The sequence below is a fragment of the Crinia signifera genome, chromosome 4, assembly GCF_055691185.1.
Source record: "Crinia signifera chromosome 4, ASM5569118v1, whole genome shotgun sequence".
NCBI classification, from domain to species: Eukaryota; Metazoa; Chordata; class Amphibia; order Anura; family Myobatrachidae; genus Crinia; species Crinia signifera.
The window spans coordinates 257940067-257962891 of NC_139220.1; the positions used below are offsets into that span (position 1 = coordinate 257940067).

A 22825-nucleotide genomic window follows, 5' to 3' on the forward strand; every position below is an offset into this window, starting at 1 on the left:
GTGTCTATAGGTCACCCCTGTGTAGTAGGGTAACTATAGAGGTTGCAGGAGGTACACTGGATATGGGGCCCTGCAATTTTAGTGATAGGCGGCCTTACAAGTAACCCCACTGTACCGCATCCCCCCCCACCACCACCACCACCAACGCGGGGTCTCTGGGAGGCAAGTGTGTCGGCCCCTTGCAGCTAGTTTTCTGATCACTCATTGTTATCTTATTATAATTTGACCATAAACAGCTTTGTGTCTTATATGTAGATTCATGGTGTAGTGATGTTCACAGATCCGTTGTTCACTACACCATACCATATCATGTGCAATGTTTTAATTATATTGTTCGTGCTGATGTTATTTTTCTATTAATTGTATTTTTTTTTGTTCACGTTTCTGCCAACATTGTGACTGGTTAATAAATGTTATTATACTGTACCTAATGCTAGGACCATTCTGTCATATATAGACACAACACCCCACGGTTGACACTCTACATTTGGCACGTGCAGCTCATAAACCAGTAGGTGTATATCGCAATAATGTGAAATGGGCATTACAGTGTGATTAGCGTAATGTTTAATAAGTATTACGGTGTGTGCAATAAAAATTATGGTGTGGCTTAATGTGGCCTTGCCCTTATTGTCATTTAGCCACTCCCCTAGTTTCATGTAACCACTCCCATTTGACATATGACCATGCCTGCGGCGTGCACTACCAGTACCACTACTTTCTACTTGCACCACTGGCTAACACTGGCCTCTTTTGTGTGTGTGCGTAACTTGGCGTCCATCCCTTCGTACATGACACGCCCTTTCATCCGCGTGCCATGAAAGAACTCACACCATCTAAAATCTCCCTGAAACTAGTTTCCAAAAGTAGGCAAGTATGGGCAGAGATGGTGCAGTGGCCAGTCGGGGCGCGCATTGAGGGGGGATCTCTGAGTCCAGGAGGACGCAGGTCACGGGTCCCGGTCCGGAGCCGCTGCCTGCCACACAGATCAATCTCCTCCAGAGAGTCTGCAGCATGAGCAAGGTGATGTGTAAATAATTATCACTCAAGCTGAGCTGAGACTATTCAGCATTGTTTCACCTGTCTGTCTGCAGTGCTCATGTCACATGGATTCTTAGTAGTGGGCTGCTGGCATATTAAATAAGTATATTAAATATATTGATTTAATATGCCAGCAGCCCACCATGTGGCATGAGCTTCATCAGGTGCTCGGCCGGGGGGGCCGTTGTTGTATGTAGGGGGGCCCCAAGCTGACCTTTCGCACCAGGGCCCATGAACCCTTAGCTACGCCCCTGGAGGGAACTGTAGCTATTGGTGATGTCTGCTACAATTACCTATTTTTATTGGCTGCTAAAATGATACTGTAGATCTGCATTTTGGAGCTTGCCCCCATGGATAATGCCATTGTAAACTATGAGTTTCCAGGAGAGGGATCCGTAGACAGTAGCGAGGCCTGGCCCTGGAAGTAAATGAATACAATTACTGCTAATACATCGCAGAGACAGGCTCTTATCAGCACTCCTGTCCATGGATTTGAATAACGTTACATACGTAAAGATAAAGTACTTTCTTAATGCCACAAAAATAAATTGTAATTATATGAATCAATGAATGAACCTGAAAATTAGTAAAAATGCTCCTTTGTCTTTTTATACTATTTACATTTGCATGTTATACTATAATTTTGTTAATATTTTATTTAAAATATGATAAGCGAAAACACAAAAAAGTATGTAGTCCTTTAATGCATAGAGGTCACTACAGTGGACAGCTGTTTATAAGTTATTATCTCCTTCAGAAAATACCTTTTGACATAACTTATCATTTGGGGGGAGATTCTCTAAAACAGAAATGCGGTAAAAACCGAGTTATCGCGGTTTTTACCGCATTTCTGTATGCTCTCTGGCCCCTACACAGTGGCAGAGCTGCGGAGGGAATCGCCAGCAAAAGCTGGCGATTCCCTGCAGAAGCCTATGGGCTTCTTACTGCAGCGCTGTTTGAGGGATCCGTCACGGATCCCTCCCAGCATGCTCTGCGGCCGGCGCATCACTCTGCGCATGCGCAGATGGATTCCCGGGTCACAAACCCGGAAGACAACATCCCGCCCTGTGTCCTCTTTTTAACACCTACACTGAAATGAAAAGATATGCCACCAAGTAGCAGTTTTTAAAATAAAAATGGTGGAGAAAAGTTAATCAGCACAGAGCAGTATAGGGATTTATGTAAAACGTGTTTAATCAAAGGTAGCAATCCAGGTAAAATATAATTCCAAATAAAGTAAAATTTGGTGCATATATGGTAGACGTTTTGCTGAAATACTTACTTTTTCAGTCAAATCAGAGGTCCCCTTCAGTGGATGCCATGGAAGACAAAGATCCATATTGCTTGGTATATTTTGCTTTACTGCCGACCCAGTTTCCCTGAATCCAGATACAGGGCCTTATTCTGATCGGTGCGGATATTCCCGAATTCTTTCGGTGCGGCCCGCACGCATCGCTGTGCGGCAGCGTGCGGCCATCGTCCGTAGAAACGCCCACGTGTCCTCCGCATTCGGACGGACTCACTCTGTAAGAACAGGGCGTGTGTACGGACGACATATAAACCATGCGTGTGCGGGGGAAACACTCAGATTCTACACGGTCTGTCCGCGTATGCACGGCCTTCCCGCGTCAGAACGGACGCGAACCGGCCACTACGCACAGATGCGGTGTACATCCGCATACAACAAGACTACTGTTATCAAAGTTCCCACATAGATCACATGACACACTTATGCAATTAGCAAACCACTTTGAGAACAGATTGTTGCTCCTGGTCATCTGTTATTTAGCTAATTGATCCTTAAACACTTACAAGCACTATACATTAACCCTAACATTCCCTATGGGGATAAAAATGTGATCTACCCTTTTGCTGTGTACATATCTAAACATCCACATGTTTGTGTGTTAAAAGCTTTTTATACTTTTAATGTTAAAGACTAAAATAACACACAGACAACTTCTTAAACAAGTGCAAACTTTTATTCAAAAATGCAAATTATTAAATAAAACACAAAAAAAAGGACCCCTATCACTGGTCCAGCAGCAGGACACAGAGGTCCTCCACATGGGCCGTCATGCGCCTCAGGTCCTCTCTCAACCTCATGAGAGCCCCTCTCACTCCCTGGGGTGGCTCCTGGTAATCTGTGTGCATGAGAAAGGGGGTACAGCATTAATTATGCTACTCACGTACACCTTGTACAGTCAATCCTAAGTACCTACACCACAGGTCTTCAACCTGTGGCCCTCCAGATGTTGTGGAACTACATGTCCCAGCATGCCCTGAGGTTTTTTGACATGCTCTTATAGGAACAAATGTGGCAATGCATGTTGGAACATGTAGTTTCACAACATCTGGAGGGCCAAAGGTTGAAGACCCATGAGTCCTACACCATGGGTCCTCAAACTGCGGCCCTCCAGATGTGGTGAAACTACAATTCCCAGCATGCCTTGCCACAGTTTTCCTATAAGGGAGTGTTAAAACTGTGGCAAGGCATGCTGGGAATTGTAGTTTCACCACATCTGGAGGGCCGCAGTTTGAGGACCCATGACCTACACCATGCAAAATCATACATACAAAAAAAACCTTATCCACTCTTGTATGTTATGTCATGAAATATATGATCATGATGCTGCCACCACACCCACACACTTGTGTGACATATACATTTCACAATCTCTATATCAGAAACACAACCACACTTGAGGATCACTCACACTTGTCCTGGCCAAAGACTCCTCACTCAACTCAAAACATACACCCGCTACAACATGCCACATTGACCCATACATATATACCTGCATGTTACTGCTTAATAGCTAAACTGCATGATAGCTAGATAGATAGCTAGATAGAATAGATAGAATAGATAGAATAGATACCACAGGAAAATGCTCGGCTACTTCCTCTGCCCATTACTTCATGATTCCTTGTCACATTTGACACATAGGTGAAAGGGCAGAACTAATCCGCTTCCATCCAACTATCAATTTCTAAGCTCAATCCATCATACATAATACCTTACAAAAATACATGACAACAACACGGGCACACTGTCTAGAGGGGGGCCCATGCAAACTGTCCACATGGGACTCCAGTATAAATCAGGCCTGCCCATATTCCATAGAAGTGTTTTTGTTGCTTCTATACAAAGAGCATCCATAAATTAACACTCATCACCTACATGAGCATCCAGATTGCACGTTAGCAGCATGGGCCTATAACACCAAAGTGTGTCTGTTGTTTTCCATTTTTTGGGACTACTCTTTACTATATTATAGGAAAATTGAATCAGCTGTGCGACATAACAACCTGTACCTAACTCACTAATGAAGCATTATGTCTACTTACCCCTGGCAGGCAGCTCGACCAGGTCATCCTCCTCCACATTGGGAGGTGGTGGAACATCCTCCAGGGGTAGGGGCACCTCCTCCTCCACCACTTCCACCTCCTGCCCGACCTCCTGTGCCTCCTCTGTGTCCTCCTCTGTGACATAGCTCAGGTCCTGTGACTCGTCGTCAATGGCCCCCGCTTGTCTGGCCTCCTCAATGGCCATCTCCTCATTGGCCACCTCCTCTGTGGCCTCCGCACTGGCCACCTCCTCTGTGGCCTCCGCACTGGCCACCTCCTCTGTGGCCTCCGCACTGGCCACCTCCTGGGCCTCCTGACGGGCCTGTCTTGCTCTCTCCCGTGCTGTGGGTTAAACATACAAAATGGGTAAGAGTCATTTCACATTGAAATAACTCTAACAAGTACATCTCATAACCACAATATATATGTGTTATATATCACACATATAGTATATGGCTTTTCTATGTCATAAACTCCCAATTGACATCATGTAATATTAATATTTAATAATGTTAAAATGCAAACACTCAATGGCCTAGATGCACTAGCCTTCAAAAGTGATACAATGTAGAGTGATAAACACGCAGCCAATCAGATCCTTCCTGTCATGTCACAGACTGTAGTTGTAAAAGGCCAGGTAGGAGCTGATTGGCTGCCTGTTTGTTACTCTCCATTTTAAAAATTGTGAACCAGACAGAATCCTGCCCTCTGTCAATTATATGTATTTGCCCAAAATACTTACAGCGTTGCAGACGCCGCCTCAGAGCCTGCAGACGCTCCGGCTCCCGCCTCCGCAGGTCGGACCATCGCCTCTCCAGTTGGGCGATGGTCCTCCGCACATGTGTGCGGGCGAATATGCGGCGCCGGGCCGCAACATATGCCCGGCGCTTGTCCCTATTAGTTATGAAGGGGCCTGCCTGCCCCAGTCTCCTCTCCATCACTCCTACCAGCGCCAGTAGCTCCGCAGTGGAGAAGGGTTCTGCACGCTGGTAGGAAGCCATTTTAGGAGTGGCACTAATCAAACTATCATGTGCTGTCATTGGTTGGTTAGAGTGATATTTGGTATTAACTTTATTGTTCATTTTTACACTAACAGCGTGTATGCGCCCGAACATACGGCTAACCCATTGCATCGCACCCCCATCCTAAACACACAGTCTAAACTAAGATGTAAACACATTATATATAATCTATAACATTCCCCAAACATGGGTATAAGCACCAGGTGAAATAGTCTGCATCACTAGACACTAACACCTAACTCAACAAGGTAGTAAACAGGTATTTTATAATGAAAGCTATGCAACAGAAACATAGCAAATAGTGGCAGACCTTTTCTAAAAATTTGCCCATGCTGCCATGTGTACACTTACCTTCTACTGGCCCCTAATACAGAGGTGGAATGAAAAGTAGCTAGCATACAGCCTGAATTTGGAGTGCTTTCACATGTGATTTGGATGCTAGCACTGATTACTTGTGGCTAAGTGGTGGACTGGATTGACATATGGAATGGGTAGTGTCAGTTGTACTACATAGCAAACAAGTGCACAGTACAGAAGTACATTCAAATATACATGTCATGTCTGACCTCAGTTGTATTTGGTCATTGGTGTTGGAATCTGCATTTAGCAAATAAATCAGACTTACTGAGTTTGCCAGGTTTTTTGGGAATATTTTTCCACACCAAGGGGCGGCCCGTATGCGCCGCACGGTTGACGCTGGCGTACGGGACGCGGCCGTACGGAACGCAGCTTGCAGCTGATTAACGCCAATTACAGAAATAGTATTTAAAGTGGTCCTAGAAAGGCAAACACTTGTTGCAAACATGGCAGGGTCAGACTCAGAGGAAGAGCAGGTGGTGCATAATCTGTTGGCCCGCATGGAGGCCAACACCACCTATGTACCCCTCAACCCAGAGGACCGAGCTGGCCCGTCAACAGCAGGCCAATCAGCAGCTGGGCCATCCTCAGCAGAATCATTGGGAACACAGCAGGTGGCTTCCCAACAGAGTAGCCAGCCCAGCACTTCAGGTACAGCAACCGGTGGGCGTGGCCGTGGCAGTGGCAGTGCCCGTGCCAGTGCCAGTGCCCGTGGCCGCAGTGGGGCAACACGGGAACCCACAACAAGAAACATGGCATATGAACCGCGGGAGCTTGACATCCTGGTGACCCGGGCACGTGATTTAATTGAGTGTCCAGCGGTGAAGTTGACACACACAAGGAGATGGAAGATCTGGGAGGAGATAACGGCGGAGATTAATGCAGTGGCTCCACAAGTTCGACAGGCAGAGCATGTTAAGAAGAGGCAAGTACATGTGTGTTACATTAGAGTAGTACAAGTCCAGTAATGTTTACATTCAATATTAGATCTAGTTGGGCAATGGGTGTTCACGTTGCTTGGACGCACAGACATGTAGGCCATGACATTGAATTGATAGTTATTGGAGGGTGACTGTTTTTGTATCTTCTAAGGATTGGTTTGAAAAAAGAATATAATGTAAGTTTGGTGTCAGTAGCCACATGTTGTATTATGTTTCAGATTGCAATGGGTGCTACAGCAAACATGAGGAGTTACATGTATTAATATGTACACTTTGATTGCAGGTGGCACGACTTCAAAGGCAACCTCAAGAAGAAATTGACCGACCGGTGGCAACACAGCCAGACCTCTGGGGCTGGCCCCATGCCATCCAAGCTGAAGCTCACCCCCCTGGAAGAGATGGCCCAGTGCTGTATAGCAGTGGAGGAGGTCCGGGGGGTGAGCACTATAGACAGCGAGTCCCCAGCGGAAGTGATGGCTTCTACTCTAGAAGGTAATTATTTGCAAGGCCATAAGTAGATGTTTAACATTTTGCATGGAATGTGTGGTAATTTCAATTTTCTTGTTCAACAGCATCGCCACCGCTTGGTCAAGATTCTCTTGAGGAGGTTGTGGAGTCTGTGCCACCTGGCCCCAGTAGCAGGCCCGTGCAGCAGCCGCCGGGATTGTGTAAACCCCACCCAGTATGTAAAGTTAAGCTAGTTGGTCCTTATGGAGGATGTTGAAATGTTTATATACTGTTGTGTCTTTAAAGTGTTGTCCCCATGGGGGAACTTGCAGGACTGGACTTATGTGTAAAGGGTACAGCGGGAACCTGGTCCCTGCGATGCTGGCTGTGAAACATTAGCCTAATAAAGTTGGAAGTCTCGCGGACAGCGCGAGCCTCCTGTCAGCTACCGGAGGAACAGAGAGGAATAAAGATATACAGCTCGTGCAGTGAGCGGGGAAAACAGAGGGCGCGTGCCGGAGGATATATAAAGAACAGCCGTTGGGGGCTGTGGCGCAGTTCCCTGAGGTGACAAGTCTGTGCAGAGCTACGCAGCATAGTCGCAACGGACAGCGTGGCTGGAAGTGATCGGGAGACTTACCGGAGGTGTTGTCCCGGAGTCTGTCAACCCCGGCAGGGTGAGCGATCGGCGGCGCTGAAGGGAGACGTCAGCCGCAGCAGCCGTACAGTGGATCCCGACGGCGGAGCCTGCTGACCGCGTCATCGGGGGCGGCAGTGGAGGCGGAGACGGAGAAGAGGCGTCATTGGAGGCGGTGACCAGCCGGGCCCTGTGACCTAGAAGGAGACGCCAAGAGGTGTGGTGAGTGCTATCTCCGCCCTCATTGCAGCATACTTCTCCCATTACACGCTACACTCTCCGCGTTATCCCAGCACATACGCTGACACTGAATTTAGACTGCATATTGCACAGACGCCCCATGTAATCGATTTTGGGCATAAACTGCTAAAGACAAGTCCCATCTGGGAAAGGCAGTCTCATATCAGTAGCCACCCCGCCGCAGTAATAGACTGTCAAGCAGAGGCAGGAGTACGCTAACAGTGACAGGTGTATTGCATGAGTTAAGGCAAGGTCTAGGGGTGTTAAACCCGGCTCAGCAGCCAGGGGACACATTCCTGAGTTAGGACCTATCCAGGGAACCTCTGTACTATAAATCCAGTCCGTGCAACCTAGAGAAAGTTTAGCGAAACCCGGCTACCCTGGCCTGGGGAAGCTAGATAGAAGAGCTAAAAGACTCCCTACATTGTTGCAGAGAGAACACTACAGAGATTTCATGCCAGGAGCCAGTAACTAGAAGCTGTAACCACGGTAACGAAAAGGCTATAGACAACTGTATAAATAGTAGCCTGCACCTAGTGGAAACTTGCATGCCAAGGTTGATATCATAAACAGGACAGCTATACAGTGAGGAACTAAAGGATTCTGTAGCACAACCTAGAAGAATGCTTATGGGCTAAACCCGGCTCCAGCCAGGGGACACCCCAGAGGACTTCCAGTGCATACCGTAGTGGGATACCTACAGTACTGTGATCCCTACACTCTGCAGTGAGACGTAGCTGTTTGTTTAATAATCCTCTTAAATACTTACCAGGGACAGCCAGAATAAAAAGGGACTCCTCCTGATTGCAGGTAGACTTGTGGGACTCAGGTTATTGGGTGATCACCTAAAGAGAATAAAAAGCGTTTGTTAATCTTACAGTAAATACATTGGTATAGATATAGATAGAGTTAAGGTATTATTGCGCAATAATAGAAATTAAATAGCTTGATCTAAAGTAATTGCAGCATCTGTTCATAGGAACCTCGGTTATTGCCACTAAGCATTTGTATTAATTACATAATTCTGTTTCAGTAAATACGGTAAGGTGTTATGTTTGTTTAATTGAGGGAAACGTGACGAAAGGAGAGTCGCAGAGAAGGAGTACATGTTCCGGTTTAATAAAAACAATTTGTGTATTGTATTGCTTAACTACTGTGAAGACTTGTTACCGTGCATAGCTATTGTTCCGAAACAGCACGTGATAATTTGTAAACCCTATATTTATTGCTTGGAAATGTTGGAATAAATTCCTTTAAACTCTCTTGTGAGTCCCTGTGAAGAAGCTTTCACCTGTAAATAAAAAGTAGTACTTACCCCTGAGTTCATCCGGATCGACATCCAGGAAGAAGTGGGACCTGTGAGTACCTGAAGTTTATATTTGGCGTCGCACGAACAGGATCCGACCGGGAAAATGGCGGACGAAGAAACAAAGAGAGAAAAGGCAGCAGGAAGCCAAGGACAGCAGGAACCACCGGTGGTAGCTAGCTCCTCCTCAGATCCTATACCTGGCCCAGTCGGGGCTGGCCCTCTGGCGGACCCTGCACTTGGTCAAGGGGGTGCCACGGGTGGAAGTACAGTTACCATGCCATACTACTTTGGAACCCCTTGGTTACCCACCTATTCCGGAGAAAGTCCAAGAAAGGAGACTGCTACATTCACGGATTTTAGGAACAAGATGAGATCCATACTTAAAATTTACACACTGACAACACAACAACATGTAGAGATTGTGATGGGACAACTGAAAGGGGAGGCTTTACGGGAAGTGTTGTCTTGGCCAGAAACCGAGAAAGAAACCGCGGAGCACGTGTTTAAGAGGCTATCTACCACGTTCGAGATCACGCCCTTATCTGAACTTAAGTCCAGGTTCTACGCGAGAAGACAAAAGCCCACGGAGAGCTTACGGGATTTCGCCTTAGGTGTACTAGAGGCCTACCAGGATATTAATGCCGTCAGTAGCACAGAGATCGTAGACGTGGACAACACGCTGATCAGCCGCCTCATTGAAGGAGTTCATTGTGGCAATATCAAATCTCAGTTGAAACTGTTACGACTGCAGAAGGTGGGAGTCTCCTTCTTAGATTTCAAGGAAGAGGCCATCAAGTTGATTGGAACAATACCAAAAGCAGACTTGTCCTTCCCCGAACTCCCTGGCTACCAGGAAAGGGTTGCAGGCGAGGAGAGCGCGCACCTAGAATCGTCCGGGCGTGCCCGAAGAATGCCCCCAGCTGCTCAGTATGGGCAAGTCCCCGCCCCTGATCTACGAGGACAGCTGGAAGAATTATCCTCTGAGATGGCCCACATGAGGAGGGATATGCAGAGACTGGCCAATAAAGGGTCCTCAGGGAGAACTGAGGGTAATTGGCGCTCCGGGCCCAGACGACCCCGAAATGACTGGCAGGGCAATGGCCAAGGAAGACGAGCTTCTGACCAGTTCGACTCGCAGGGCAGACCGATCTGTCGGAGATGTGGCCGGGCGGGACACGTCGAAAGGGTTTGCAGGGAAGAGGAGAGTTTAAACGTGCCAACCCCGAGGATGGAGGCCGACCCTCGGGGCCCACCCCTTCAATAGGCCACAAACCCCAGGGCTGGTGTGAACAGTATATTGGACCCTGCCCCACCATATCAGTCAAAATTGGGGGCATACCGTTTTCCGCTACACTCGATACCGGCTCTCAGGTATCCACCATTCAGAGTGAGACGTATCGACATTTCTGGGGCCTAGACCACCCCGAACCACCACCTCCAACCTGGCTGAGACTGTTGGCAGGGAATGGCCTTGACATCACATGCACGGGCTACTGTGAATTTGAATTTCAAGTAGGACCAGCCGTCCTCTCCAAGCAGGGGTTCATCATTACGGACGTCGCCGATCCCACCGTCCCAGACGTCATCATCGGCATGAACATTTTGGCGCATTGCCCAGAGGCTCTTATTGAAGCTTTAACCTTTAGAGTCCGACAAGTACCACAACCATTAAAGCCACCCCTACAGAGAGTGATCAGAGTCCTCCAGGCGCAGCGCAGCTTTTTGAATGCAGAAGGAAAGGTGGGAAAAGTCAAGACCACCGACCCAAAGGCTATACTTCTCAGGCCAAATTCCGAGACTGTTATTTGGGGCAAAGCCAGGTGTGGTCCCTCGGGAAGACCCTACGATGCTATTGTGGAACCCTGCGCTGTGCCCGGTCGAACGGATATCATCATCGCTAGGGCTCTGGTGACGGTGACAGATGGCCGAGTCCCTGTGCGGATTCTGAATCCCCACGATTACGTCGTAAGACTTCATCGGAATTATACCCTTGCCCAATTATCCTGGGTTGACTTTCCGGACATCTACGACTCCGTAACCTTGAACCTGATGCAGGCCGAAGAGGACGCAGCCACCAGAGTAGCAGAACAACCGTGGTGGAAGGAAATTCACATAGGGGATGAACGGACCCCTGAGGAACTCAAGGAAGGCATACTGAGAGTCATCAAGGAAAATGCAGCCACTTTCAGCAAGCATTCCGCCGACTTCGGGAAAGTGGAAACAGTTCGGCATCATATACCCACCGGGGATGCTGCTCCCATCAAAGAGAGATATCGCCCCATTGCACCCGCCCTGTACCAACCCGTTCGGAAGTTATTGGAGGAGATGAAGGCCTCAGGGGTGGTGCACGAGAGCCACAGCCCGTGGGCGGCACCGATCGTGATTGTAAAAAAAAAAGATGGAAATCTGCGTTTTTGTATAGATTATCGTAAACTTAATCAAATAACACACAAAGACGCTTACCCATTGCCGCGCATCGAAGAGTCGCTTACCGCCTTGAAAGCCGCCACATACTTTTCCACACTCGATCTCACGTCTGGATACTGGCAGATCCAGATGGCTGAGGAGGACAGAGAAAAAACGGCATTCACCACGCCTATGGGACTCTATGAGTTCGATCGCATGCCCTTTGGGTTATGCAATGCCCCCGGAACATTCCAACGAGCAATGGAACATTGTCTAGGTTACAGAAACTTTGATATGGTATTACTTTATCTGGACGATATTATAATCTTTTCTGAAACATATCATGAACATTTAGCCCACCTAGACGAAGTTTTCAAACGCCTGGCCGAGTACGGATTGAAAGTCAAACCTGCAAAATGCCATCTGTTAAAAGAAAGTGTCAAATATTTGGGGCATGTCGTTAGTGCCGCTGGCGTGGTTCCTGACCCAGAAAAGATTGAAGCTATCAAAAACTGGCCCGTGCCTACCAATGTAAGGGAGGTACGAAGCTTCCTCGGATTTGTGGGGTATTACCGCCGATTCGTACAGAACTTTGCTCAGGTGGTAAACCCCATTCATGAACTGTTACGGGGAATCGACAAGAAACATACCAGTAAACATCTGGCCATCCAGTGGACCGAGCGGCAACAGAAGGCATTCGAAGCATTAAAGGAGCTCATGACTAACACGCCCGTGTTGGCATATCCAGACTTTAATCAGCCCTTTATCCTGTACACGGATGCAAGCTATTTGGGATTAGGAGCGGTTCTGTCCCAGCGACAACATGGCCAAGAGCGCATCATTGCCTGTGCCAGCCGAAGCCTAAAAAGAACAGAAAGGAACGACGCTAATTACAGCGCTTTCAAATTAGAGTTACTGGCATTGGTGTGGGCTGTAACGGAGAAATTTAAGAACTATTTGTTCTCCACCCCATTCGTGGCATATACCGATAATAATCCCGTCGCTCACCTTTCCACCGCACAATTGGGAGCGTTAGAGCAACGGTGGTACTCCAGATTGGCCAACTATAACTTCACCATTAAGTATCGGAGTGGAAAGAGTAACAGCAATGCCGATGCCCTATCCCGGATGCCTAATGAGGAAAGCCAGGAGGAAAATGAGGCGGATGCCTGGGAGGATCTAGAGATGCCGGCCTTCTATGCCCTACTCGCCTGCAAACATGAGCCCCGGTCTCGGCCTCAACTGGTCTGCACTAGCAATGAGATCACTCTCGATGATACCGCTGCAGAGGCTAAATGGGAACAGATACAGCAAGACAGCTCCGTGTTCCAGGAGTTACAAAACCTGTTATCCTCCAGGCGAGGTTGGAATAAGGAGGAACGTCAACAAGCTGAGCCTGAGCTGATCCAGTTGTGGAGGCAGCGGGATAAAGTTCACTTTCGGAAAGGCCTGCTAGTCCGATCCACTGTTCATCCTAAGACTCACTTGCCCGTCACACAGATTCTTATCCCTTGCCGGCAACGAGATGTTGTTCTTCGTGCCTACCACGATTGTTCTGGACATTTCAGTACTGACAAGATGGAAAACATTATTCGCCAGCGGTTCTATTGGGTGGGCATGAAGCGGGACATAGAGGAGTGGTGTCAGCAATGTTCCGCCTGCGCGATAAAGAAGCACCCGTCCAAGACACAAAAGGCCCCTTTGCACTCCATTCTCAGCCATCAGCCCTTGGAGCTCATCTCCATTGACCACGTGAAACTTGAGCCCAGTTCCAGTGGATACCAATATGCGATTACCATCATCGACCACTTCTCAAAATATGCCGTGGCCTTACCCGTCAAAAACCTATCTGCCAGCACCACCGCCGAAATTGTATGGAGAGCGTTTGTGCGACCCTATGGATACCCCAAAAGGATCCTAACAGATCAGGGACCAGCATTTGAATCCAAACTCTTCCAGGAGCTATGCCGGCTATATGGATGTACAAAAATACGCACTACAGCCTACCACCCGCAGGGAAATGGGACCTGCGAGAGAATGAATCGCTCTCTCATCAACATCTTAAGGACAATACCTGAGCCCGAAAGAAAGAATTGGCCCGTCCTGCTACCCGAAATCACATTTATCTACAACAACACGGAGCATAGCACCACCGGTTTCACTCCGTATTATTTGCTTTTCGGAAGAGAGGGGAGGTTACCCGCAGATCTCGAACTAAATGTCCCTTCTGAGGTTACTCCAGAGAGACTGTCCCCCAGTGACTGGGTACAAGAACATCAGAAGAGGTTACAGGCCGCATACAATCTCGTAGAACGGTCGACCAGGCAAGCTCAACATCGACAGACACAGAGTTATAACGAAACCGCTAAAGCCGAACCACTACAAGTAGGTGATCTGGTCTGGAGAAGGGACAATCGACGCCATAGCAAATTGGACCCCTTCTGGGAAGAAACCCCATATCGAGTGGTCGGCCATTCTAAAAGTGATATCGACGTGTACCAAGTGCTCAAAGAGGGTACCACTGTAACCCACAACGTCCATAGAAATCAACTCAAGAAGTGTTATCGATCCGGAGCAGAAGCACTGAGAGTCCCGCTGACAAGCGAAAGCCCGAATCCAACAGAAGAGATGGATGACCAGCGATTCTTTCAAGAAATGTTGCAGATGTTCTGGCCCATCTACGGAAGCCGGGTTGTTAATTCCCCTGATGTTAATTCAAACCCTGTAATTGAAACCGCTTATGTACCTCCCATTAGGGAAACTGTTGATCCTCTGGGTGAGTCCGCTGTCCTGTCCTCCGGACCCGAGGCGGATCAAATAGAGGGCGCGGAGAACCGGACAGCCGGCGAGCCTGTGGGATTGAGAAGGTCCACCAGGACCACAAGAGGGGTTCCACCCCGTCGATACGATGATTAACTGCATAATCTTATAGACACCTATTGTGCATTCAGCAATAGTATGCATTGTTAAAAATTTGTGCTGGAGGACCAGCAAGTTTCAGCGGGGGAGTATGTAAACCCCACCCAGTATGTAAAGTTAAGCTAGTTGGTCCTTATGGAGGATGTTGAAATGTTTATATACTGTTGTGTCTTTAAAGTGTTGTCCCCATGGGGGAACTTGCAGGACTGGACTTATGTGTAAAGGGTACAGCGGGAACCTGGTCCCTGCGATGCTGGCTGTGAAACATTAGCCTAATAAAGTTGGAAGTCTCGCGGACAGCGCGAGCCTCCTGTCAGCTACCGGAGGAACAGAGAGGAATAAAGATATACAGCTCGTGCAGTGAGCGGGGAAAACAGAGGGCGCGTGCCGGAGGATATATAAAGAACAGCCGTTGGGGGCTGTGGCGCAGTTCCCTGAGGTGACAAGTCTGTGCAGAGCTACGCAGCATAGTCGCAACGGACAGCGTGGCTGGAAGTGATCGGGAGACTTACCGGAGGTGTTGTCCCGGAGTCTGTCAACCCCGGCAGGGTAAACGATCGGCGGCGCTGAAGGGAGACGTCAGCCGCAGCAGCCGTACAGTGGATCCCGACGGCGGAGCCTGCTGACCGCGTCATCGGGGGCGGCAGTGGAGGCGGAGACGGAGAAGAGGCGTCATTGGAGGCGGTGACCAGCCGGGCCCTGTGACCTAGAAGGAGACGCCAAGAGGTGTGGTGAGTGCTATCTCCGCCCTCATTGCAGCATACTTCTCCCATTACACGCTACACTCTCCGCGTTATCCCAGCACATACGCTGACACTGAATTTAGACTGCATATTGCACAGACGCCCCATGTAATCGATTTTGGGCATAAACTGCTAAAGACAAGTCCCATCTGGGAAAGGCAGTCTCATATCAGTAGCCACCCCGCCGCAGTAATAGACTGTCAAGCAGAGGCAGGAGTACGCTAACAGTGACAGGTGTATTGCATGAGTTAAGGCAAGGTCTAGGGGTGTTAAACCCGGCTCAGCAGCCAGGGGACACATTCCTGAGTTAGGACCTATCCAGGGAACCTCTGTACTATAAATCCAGTCCGTGCAACCTAGAGAAAGTTTAGCGAAACCCGGCTACCCTGGCCTGGGGAAGCTAGATAGAAGAGCTAAAAGACTCCCTACATTGTTGCAGAGAGAACACTACAGAGATTTCATGCCAGGAGCCAGTAACTAGAAGCTGTAACCACGGTAACGAAAAGGCTATAGACAACTGTATAAATAGTAGCCTGCACCTAGTGGAAACTTGCATGCCAAGGTTGATATCATAAACAGGACAGCTATACAGTGAGGAACTAAAGGATTCTGTAGCACAACCTAGAAGAATGCTTATGGGCTAAACCCGGCTCCAGCCAGGGGACGCCCCAGAGGACTTCCAGTGCATACCGTAGTGGGATACCTACAGTACTGTGATCCCTACACTCTGCAGTGAGACGTAGCTGTTTGTTTAATAATCCTCTTAAATACTTACCAGGGACAGCCAGAATAAAAAGGGACTCCTCCTGATTGCAGGTAGACTTGTGGGACTCAGGTTATTGGGTGATCACCTAAAGAGAATAAAAAGCGTTTGTTAATCTTACAGTAAATACATTGGTATAGATATAGATAGAGTTAAGGTATTATTGCGCAATAATAGAAATTAAATAGCTTGATCTAAAGTAATTGCAGCATCTGTTCATAGGAACCTCGGTTATTGCCACTAAGCATTTGTATTAATTACATAATTCTGTTTCAGTAAATACGGTAAGGTGTTATGTTTGTTTAATTGAGGGAAACGTGACGAAAGGAGAGTCGCAGAGAAGGAGTACATGTTCCGGTTTAATAAAAACAATTTGTGTATTGTATTGCTTAACTACTGTGAAGACTTGTTACCGTGCATAGCTATTGTTCCGAAACAGCACGTGATAATTTGTAAACCCTATATTTATTGCTTGGAAATGTTGGAATAAATTCCTTTAAACTCTCTTGTGAGTCCCTGTGAAGAAGCTTTCACCTGTAAATAAAAAGTAGTACTTACCCCTGAGTTCATCCGGATCGACATCCAGGAAGAAGTGGGACCTGTGAGTACCTGAAGTTTACAATTGTCTGCGGCTGAATTGTCCATGTGGGGCCGTGTGCTGGATAGTATTGTGCAGCAGGGAGAGTCGGCATTCGAGCGGGTGCGTAGGGCCGAGGAGGTGCTGCAGGGTTTGACCACCAGCCAGCAGAGTATTGCTGAGAGCCTGCAGGCTATGAGTGCCAGCCAGCAAGCTATGGCTGGCAGCCAACAAGCTATTGCTGGTAGCCTGCAGGTGCTGGCTGATCAAGCCCTGCGGCAAAACGACCTCCTCCTCCGCCATAATGAACTTATGGTGGAGCTAGTTACCAGCAATAGGGCCCTAATGTCACCCGCTTCGGGTGCATTACCATCCTCATCACTCCCTGCTGCCAGAGGGGGAAGAAGATCCACCCCCTCACCAGCATGCGCTCCACATGAGCCACCATCAGCCTCTGGCCGTGGACGAGGCACAAGAGCTGCTGCACGTGGCAAGGAGCCTGCCAGGGCCAAACGTGCTCGCAAATGAACTTGTGTCCCCATTAATCTCCACCGTTATGTCTTCCCAAATCTTCCATTGAGCTGTGTGTGTCAGCAGCCTGTGTCCAAATCCGTGCCCAGGGTCACCACTTTTGCCCGCGGTTCAAATGTCATGTTTGGTTCCTCTGTTGCCCTGTTTCAGTGTGCTGTACTTGAAGTGTTGGTGCTGTACTTTTGTTGTGAAGCCACCTGATGTGTTCCCAATGATTCTGCTGTGGCTATTTATTCTTTATTATTTTATTTGGTCCTGGTATGGTACCATTTGTTTTGTTATGTATTTTCATTTTTTGCCTAAGTTTGTTTAATAAATGTTATTTTGGCCCCACAAATGTCTGTATTAATTTAGACATGCAGAAGTGGCATGTGTATTAGTATTAATATTATTAAGTTGTGTGCATTATTTGCAATGTTAAAGTGTGTGACAAGTGCAGCATGTAATGTTCCCTTTAAGCTGCAATGCTTCCAATTGTAGCAGTGAGAAGCGTGTAATTAACAAGTAATGGGTAAAGTATGTGATTGTATTGGGTTCAGGTGACATTGGTTGAGGTGCGTCCGTCCTGATTAGGCGTTCCGATTGCCTAGCGCATGACCGAGTGGTGTCCGCAAAGCAAGAGTAACCTTTTGGACACCGCACATTTCTTCCCTTTTTGTTCGCGTGCATTCGGCGTGCTGTCCGAATGCACGCCTACCAATATATGTGTACTCCCCCGTGTCCGCCCATGTTTCCGCCCAGTTTAGCCCACTTTTAAACTACGCCCCTGTGTCATTCCGCATGACGCCCATAACACACCCCTATTGGCCGAATGTATGCGGTGCACAGTTCTGTACGGGATTAGTGAGAACAAGTACGGAGACCATGCGTGGCACATGCGCGTCGCGTTCTCCACGCATGCGCAGACGGCTAAAAAACGCCATCCGAAAGAATGCGGAAAAGTCTGCACCGATCAGAATAAGGGCCACAGTCCATGACTGCACCTGCATCACTGTGACTAGCAGTGACATCCCATTGGAAGTCCTACCTGTCAGTCACACACTCTACATACAGTCCCATTGGAAGGTGTCCCCACAGTAACACCCCGCCCCCCCCCCCCCCGTATTATTCTAAAAAGTGATGCAGGAGGGTGAGCTGTTCTCTCAGGTGCCTGTGAGACTAACCAAAAATGTGTGAGTTTGTCAGAAATTCTATGATAGTAGGCAATGGTGATTCAACTGTACCTTACTGAACATTTTTCATTCCACATCTTTCAGTCGATGGGCAAGATGCACTAAGCTTGAGAAGTGATCAAATGGAGAGTGATAAACAACCAGCCAATCAGCTCCTGTCTGACATTTTTTAAACAGTCTGTGACTTGGCAGGTAGTAGCTGATTGTCTGGCTGTTTATCACTCTCCATTTTATCGCTTAGTGCATCTGGCCCAATAAGAGAAACTGTTCTTAGCAACTGGAGCAGAGTAAACAAAATACTTGAGCACTTGAATATTTTATTGGAGAGAATTCAGCTATTAAACTGTATCCACTCAGGAATCTCTTCGACATTAATAAATGTAGCTGTTGCTGTGGACAAAGGTTCATGTGATCATTCTGAGACAGGGAACATTGTCACGGATAACTCAGCAATACACTAGTGAGTTTGGGGAACTCGGTTTTGCTATTTGTACTCACTAATTGGCACATTACACACCATATTCTATTTCTCATTCATTGGATGTCCTTATGTGCTGCATTGATTGAACATTTGTTGTGCCACAGAAGGTTTCCCAATAGCCAATTAATCATGCTTCTGCCAGTAATAGAGGATTTTCACTCTCTCATTAACACTCATGAATATTTATATACATAATGAGTTACCTGAGCCTAAGTCCATGGTCACTTACCAAGGCCTAACATACACCACTTCATATGTGTAGACCTGCATCAAGCAATGACCTCATGGCCTGCTGCTACTACTGAGCTGATGGTAACACAGGTCTTCTGCAGAAGCTTTTTGTGAAAAACACATGAGTTTATTGAGCTTGTCTCTGTGTATCGTATACCGTCCTGGCTGCCTTCTGGCTTTCAGATGTCTATCTCTCCAACTCTTGATACTGTAGGGTACACACCAGAACGATTTATCCTCAATTCCCCCAATTTCTATCCAATTCCAACCGATTGTATGTTGATTGTAGGTAAATTGGGCATGTTTGGGCATGTTTAGATCTGATCTGATCCGATCCGATGCACGTCCCCGCTGGTCGTTTGGTCGTTTCTGCTGCAGGTAGGATCTGTAAAAGATCTATTCAACTGGATACAGATCAGATCGGATTGGGATCAGATGCAGATTGTGCACTCCAACAGATCGTGCGCTCCAACAGATCGTGTGACCATCACACAATCTGCTCACGATCTGCTAATGATCAGGATCGTTCTGGTGTGTACCTAGCATTACTATAAGCACCCCGAAGTGATAAAGTTTCTCTAGCAACCCTAGTGTTCAGCTATCATGACCAACCACTGTATGAGGCTGAAAAGAAACCTAGCAATAAACATATGCCCAGCCTATTACGGTGGAGGGTTACAATAGCTAAACACGGGTTTCTAAACTTCCTATCATTGAATGGCCATTGAGCTGGTTTGGAATGAACTGGACAGGAAGTAAAAGCACAGTACCATACAACTGCAACAAATTAATTTGTAACCATTTGCAGTCCAATTTTATTTGGGCAATTCAAACAGTCTGGTTAAAATGTTTAAATTAATTGTCATTTTTAAAAATGGTCTACATTGAATGTTAAATGATGTTAATGTCGTTATTTTAAAGTGGCTCACCATTGGATCTGCTACTAGCGCTAGGGCGGTTGAGCCTGACTAGACGTTGGACTTCTTAGAGTTTATTTTGCCAACACACTGTGAAAAGCCTGCATGGGCTGAACAAGTCTGTTCCCTGTAGATTATGTAAGTAATAAATAGGTAACTGAGAATATATACATGTGTTTGGGAGATATTATTTCATTATTTTTCTGCGTTATCTGTGTACATTTTTTTTTTTATATATATTTTCTTTACAGGTGGATTGCAGGTACCAGCGGGCCCTTGAAGCCCAGGCAAGCTGACACTTGTGGTTCTCCAAGTTCAATCATGCCCTGGAAGTCTTGCTATGGCTTGAGATGAGCGGGCCTGGTTCTTAGAGAACCGAGCCTATCCGATCTGGGACCGGACTCAGATCTCCAAATAATGCAAAACAACATCTTCTCCTGTCAGATCTCACAAGGTTTGTCAGGCAACAAATGTAAAAGTTCAATTGAAATCAATGTGCTGACTGCTGGTTGAGAGATCAATGGGACTTTGACATTGCCTGTTCCCTGCATTCTTGTGCTCTAAGAGGAGGCAGCGGGGGCTACTGCTTCCTTATGCAATCAGAGGCTGCTGCTGAATGTACCCTGAGGCTGCTTCTGTGCTGATGGACAATAAATGCCCCCATCTACTAGGGCGAGGTATCGCATGCGGTACCTTGCATGCAATACCCCCCAACACAGCCGAGCAGCAGGATTGCATATGATACATTGTAAGTGGTCCTTTCACATACATTGTATAATATACAATCTCAGCAAGGACTATGGGCTGCGATATTGAATATTCATGGCAGCCCTTCTGCTCTGCGATTGTGATGCGCACAGCAACACACCTTGCATTGTAAACACAGGAAAAGTACCTTTGATGTATCACTTTTCATGCGATCCGATGCAGCAATGCGTTGAAATCACATAAAAAGTGGTCAAATTGCACTAGTGGATGTTGGCCTTAAGAAACCGCTCAAGCCGTCATCAGGGACATTAACAATTATGGGACCCTCCTGCTGTCACAGTAAGGGAACTATTGTTACATCCAACCCACTCTGTATCCAACCTGAACTGTAACCCACACTGTATCCAGCCTGCATAGTATTTGAGCCACACTGTATCCAACCCACACTGTATCCAACCCAAAATGTAACTCGCATTGTACCCAACCCAACCTGCACAGTATTTGAGCCACGATCCACACTGTACCCAAACTACACTGTATCCAGCCTGAACTTTAATCCACACTGTATCCAACTTGCACAGTATCTGAGCCACACTGTATCCAACCCACAATGTAACTTGCATTGTATCCAAACTGCACTGTACCCAAACTCCACTGTATCCAATCCACACTGTATCTGACCCTCACAGTATCCAAATTGCACTAAATCAAAGTGACACTGTATCCATCCTGCACTGCATCCAACCTGCACTGTATCCAAGCCACACTGTACACTGTATCCAACCTGCACTGTATAAAAGCCACACTGTATCCAACCTGCGCTGTATCTGACCCACAATGTCTTATTGGACAGATTATTCACTAGTCACTAGTGCTAGTTAAACTTAGGCAGAGGGAGTCTACACATTGGTTTGCCTTTTATTTACTGTATCTATTTTTAAATGTTTAAGGCAAAAATGGTATGCTTTTTGAGCTATCTTACATTGTTATTACTAGTAGTATTAACCCCTTCCTGACAGAGCCAGTTTTTGCGTTCCTGACAGAGCCATTTTTTTCAAATCTGACATGTTTCACTTAAGTGGGGATAACTTTTTTTTGCTTTTACTTATCCCAGTGATTTTGAGATTGTTTTCTCGTGACACATTGTACTTCAAATTAGTGGTAAATTTGGGTCGATACAGTCTGTGTTTTTTTGTGAAAAATACCAAAATGTCGTGAAAAAATGGAAAATTTTGCAATTTGCAAAATGTCACATTTTCTGCTTGTGAGACAAATAAACATACCACTCAAAATAGTTAATAACTAACAAAGACCATATGTCTACTTTATGTTGCAATCATTATTTCAACTTCCTTTTCAATTTTTTGGACACTAGGAGGCTTCAAATATGAATAGCAAATTCTCAAATTTTCAAGAAAATTTCAAACACTGATTTTTTTAGGGACCAGTTCAGTTCTGATGTGACTTTGAGGGACTTGTATGTGAGACACCCCCATAAATGATGCCATTTCAAAAACTGCACCCCTCACAGTATTCAAAACAGCATTTTGGAAGTTTGTTAACCCTTTATGTGTTTCACAGGAATTAAAACAAAGTGTCGGTGAAATTTCAAAATTTCTTTTTTTTTGCAGAGTTTCAATTTTAATACATTTTTCTAACGAATACAGTAGATTTTACTAGAGAAATGTGACTAAAAATTGATTCCCCCAATTCTTTTGTTTTCATAAATATCCTATATGTGGCCCTAGTGTGCACGGTGACCAAACCACAGGCTTCATAATAGAAGGAGCACCTACTTGATTTTGGAGCCTCCTTTTTATGAGATTTTTTTTTAGGCACCATGTAGGTTTCTAGGCACCATAAGTGCTAAAAGTTAGGAACCTCCCCCACAAGTCACCCCATTTTGCAAACTACACCCTTCAGGGAATTCATTTAGGGGTATAGTGTACATTTCAAACCCCCAGGGGTTTCACCAATTTTGATACAACTGGACTGTGAAAATGAAAAAATTTAATTTTTCATTTTCACAGCT

The 22825-nt window shown here is 46.6% G+C and overlaps 1 long non-coding RNA gene across 1 annotated transcript in view; it reads left to right on the forward strand.

Moving 5' to 3' along the window:
* The window catches only part of LOC146072571 (uncharacterized), a 100956-nt gene extending 80781 nt beyond the window's left edge, over nucleotides 1-20175 (forward strand). Inside the window, exon 3 of the long non-coding RNA XR_014473191.1 lies at nucleotides 20090-20175. This is a non-coding gene — a long non-coding RNA (uncharacterized LOC146072571). The remainder of the gene's footprint in view (nucleotides 1-20089) is intronic.
* The last annotated feature ends 2650 nt before the right edge of the window (nucleotides 20176-22825 follow it).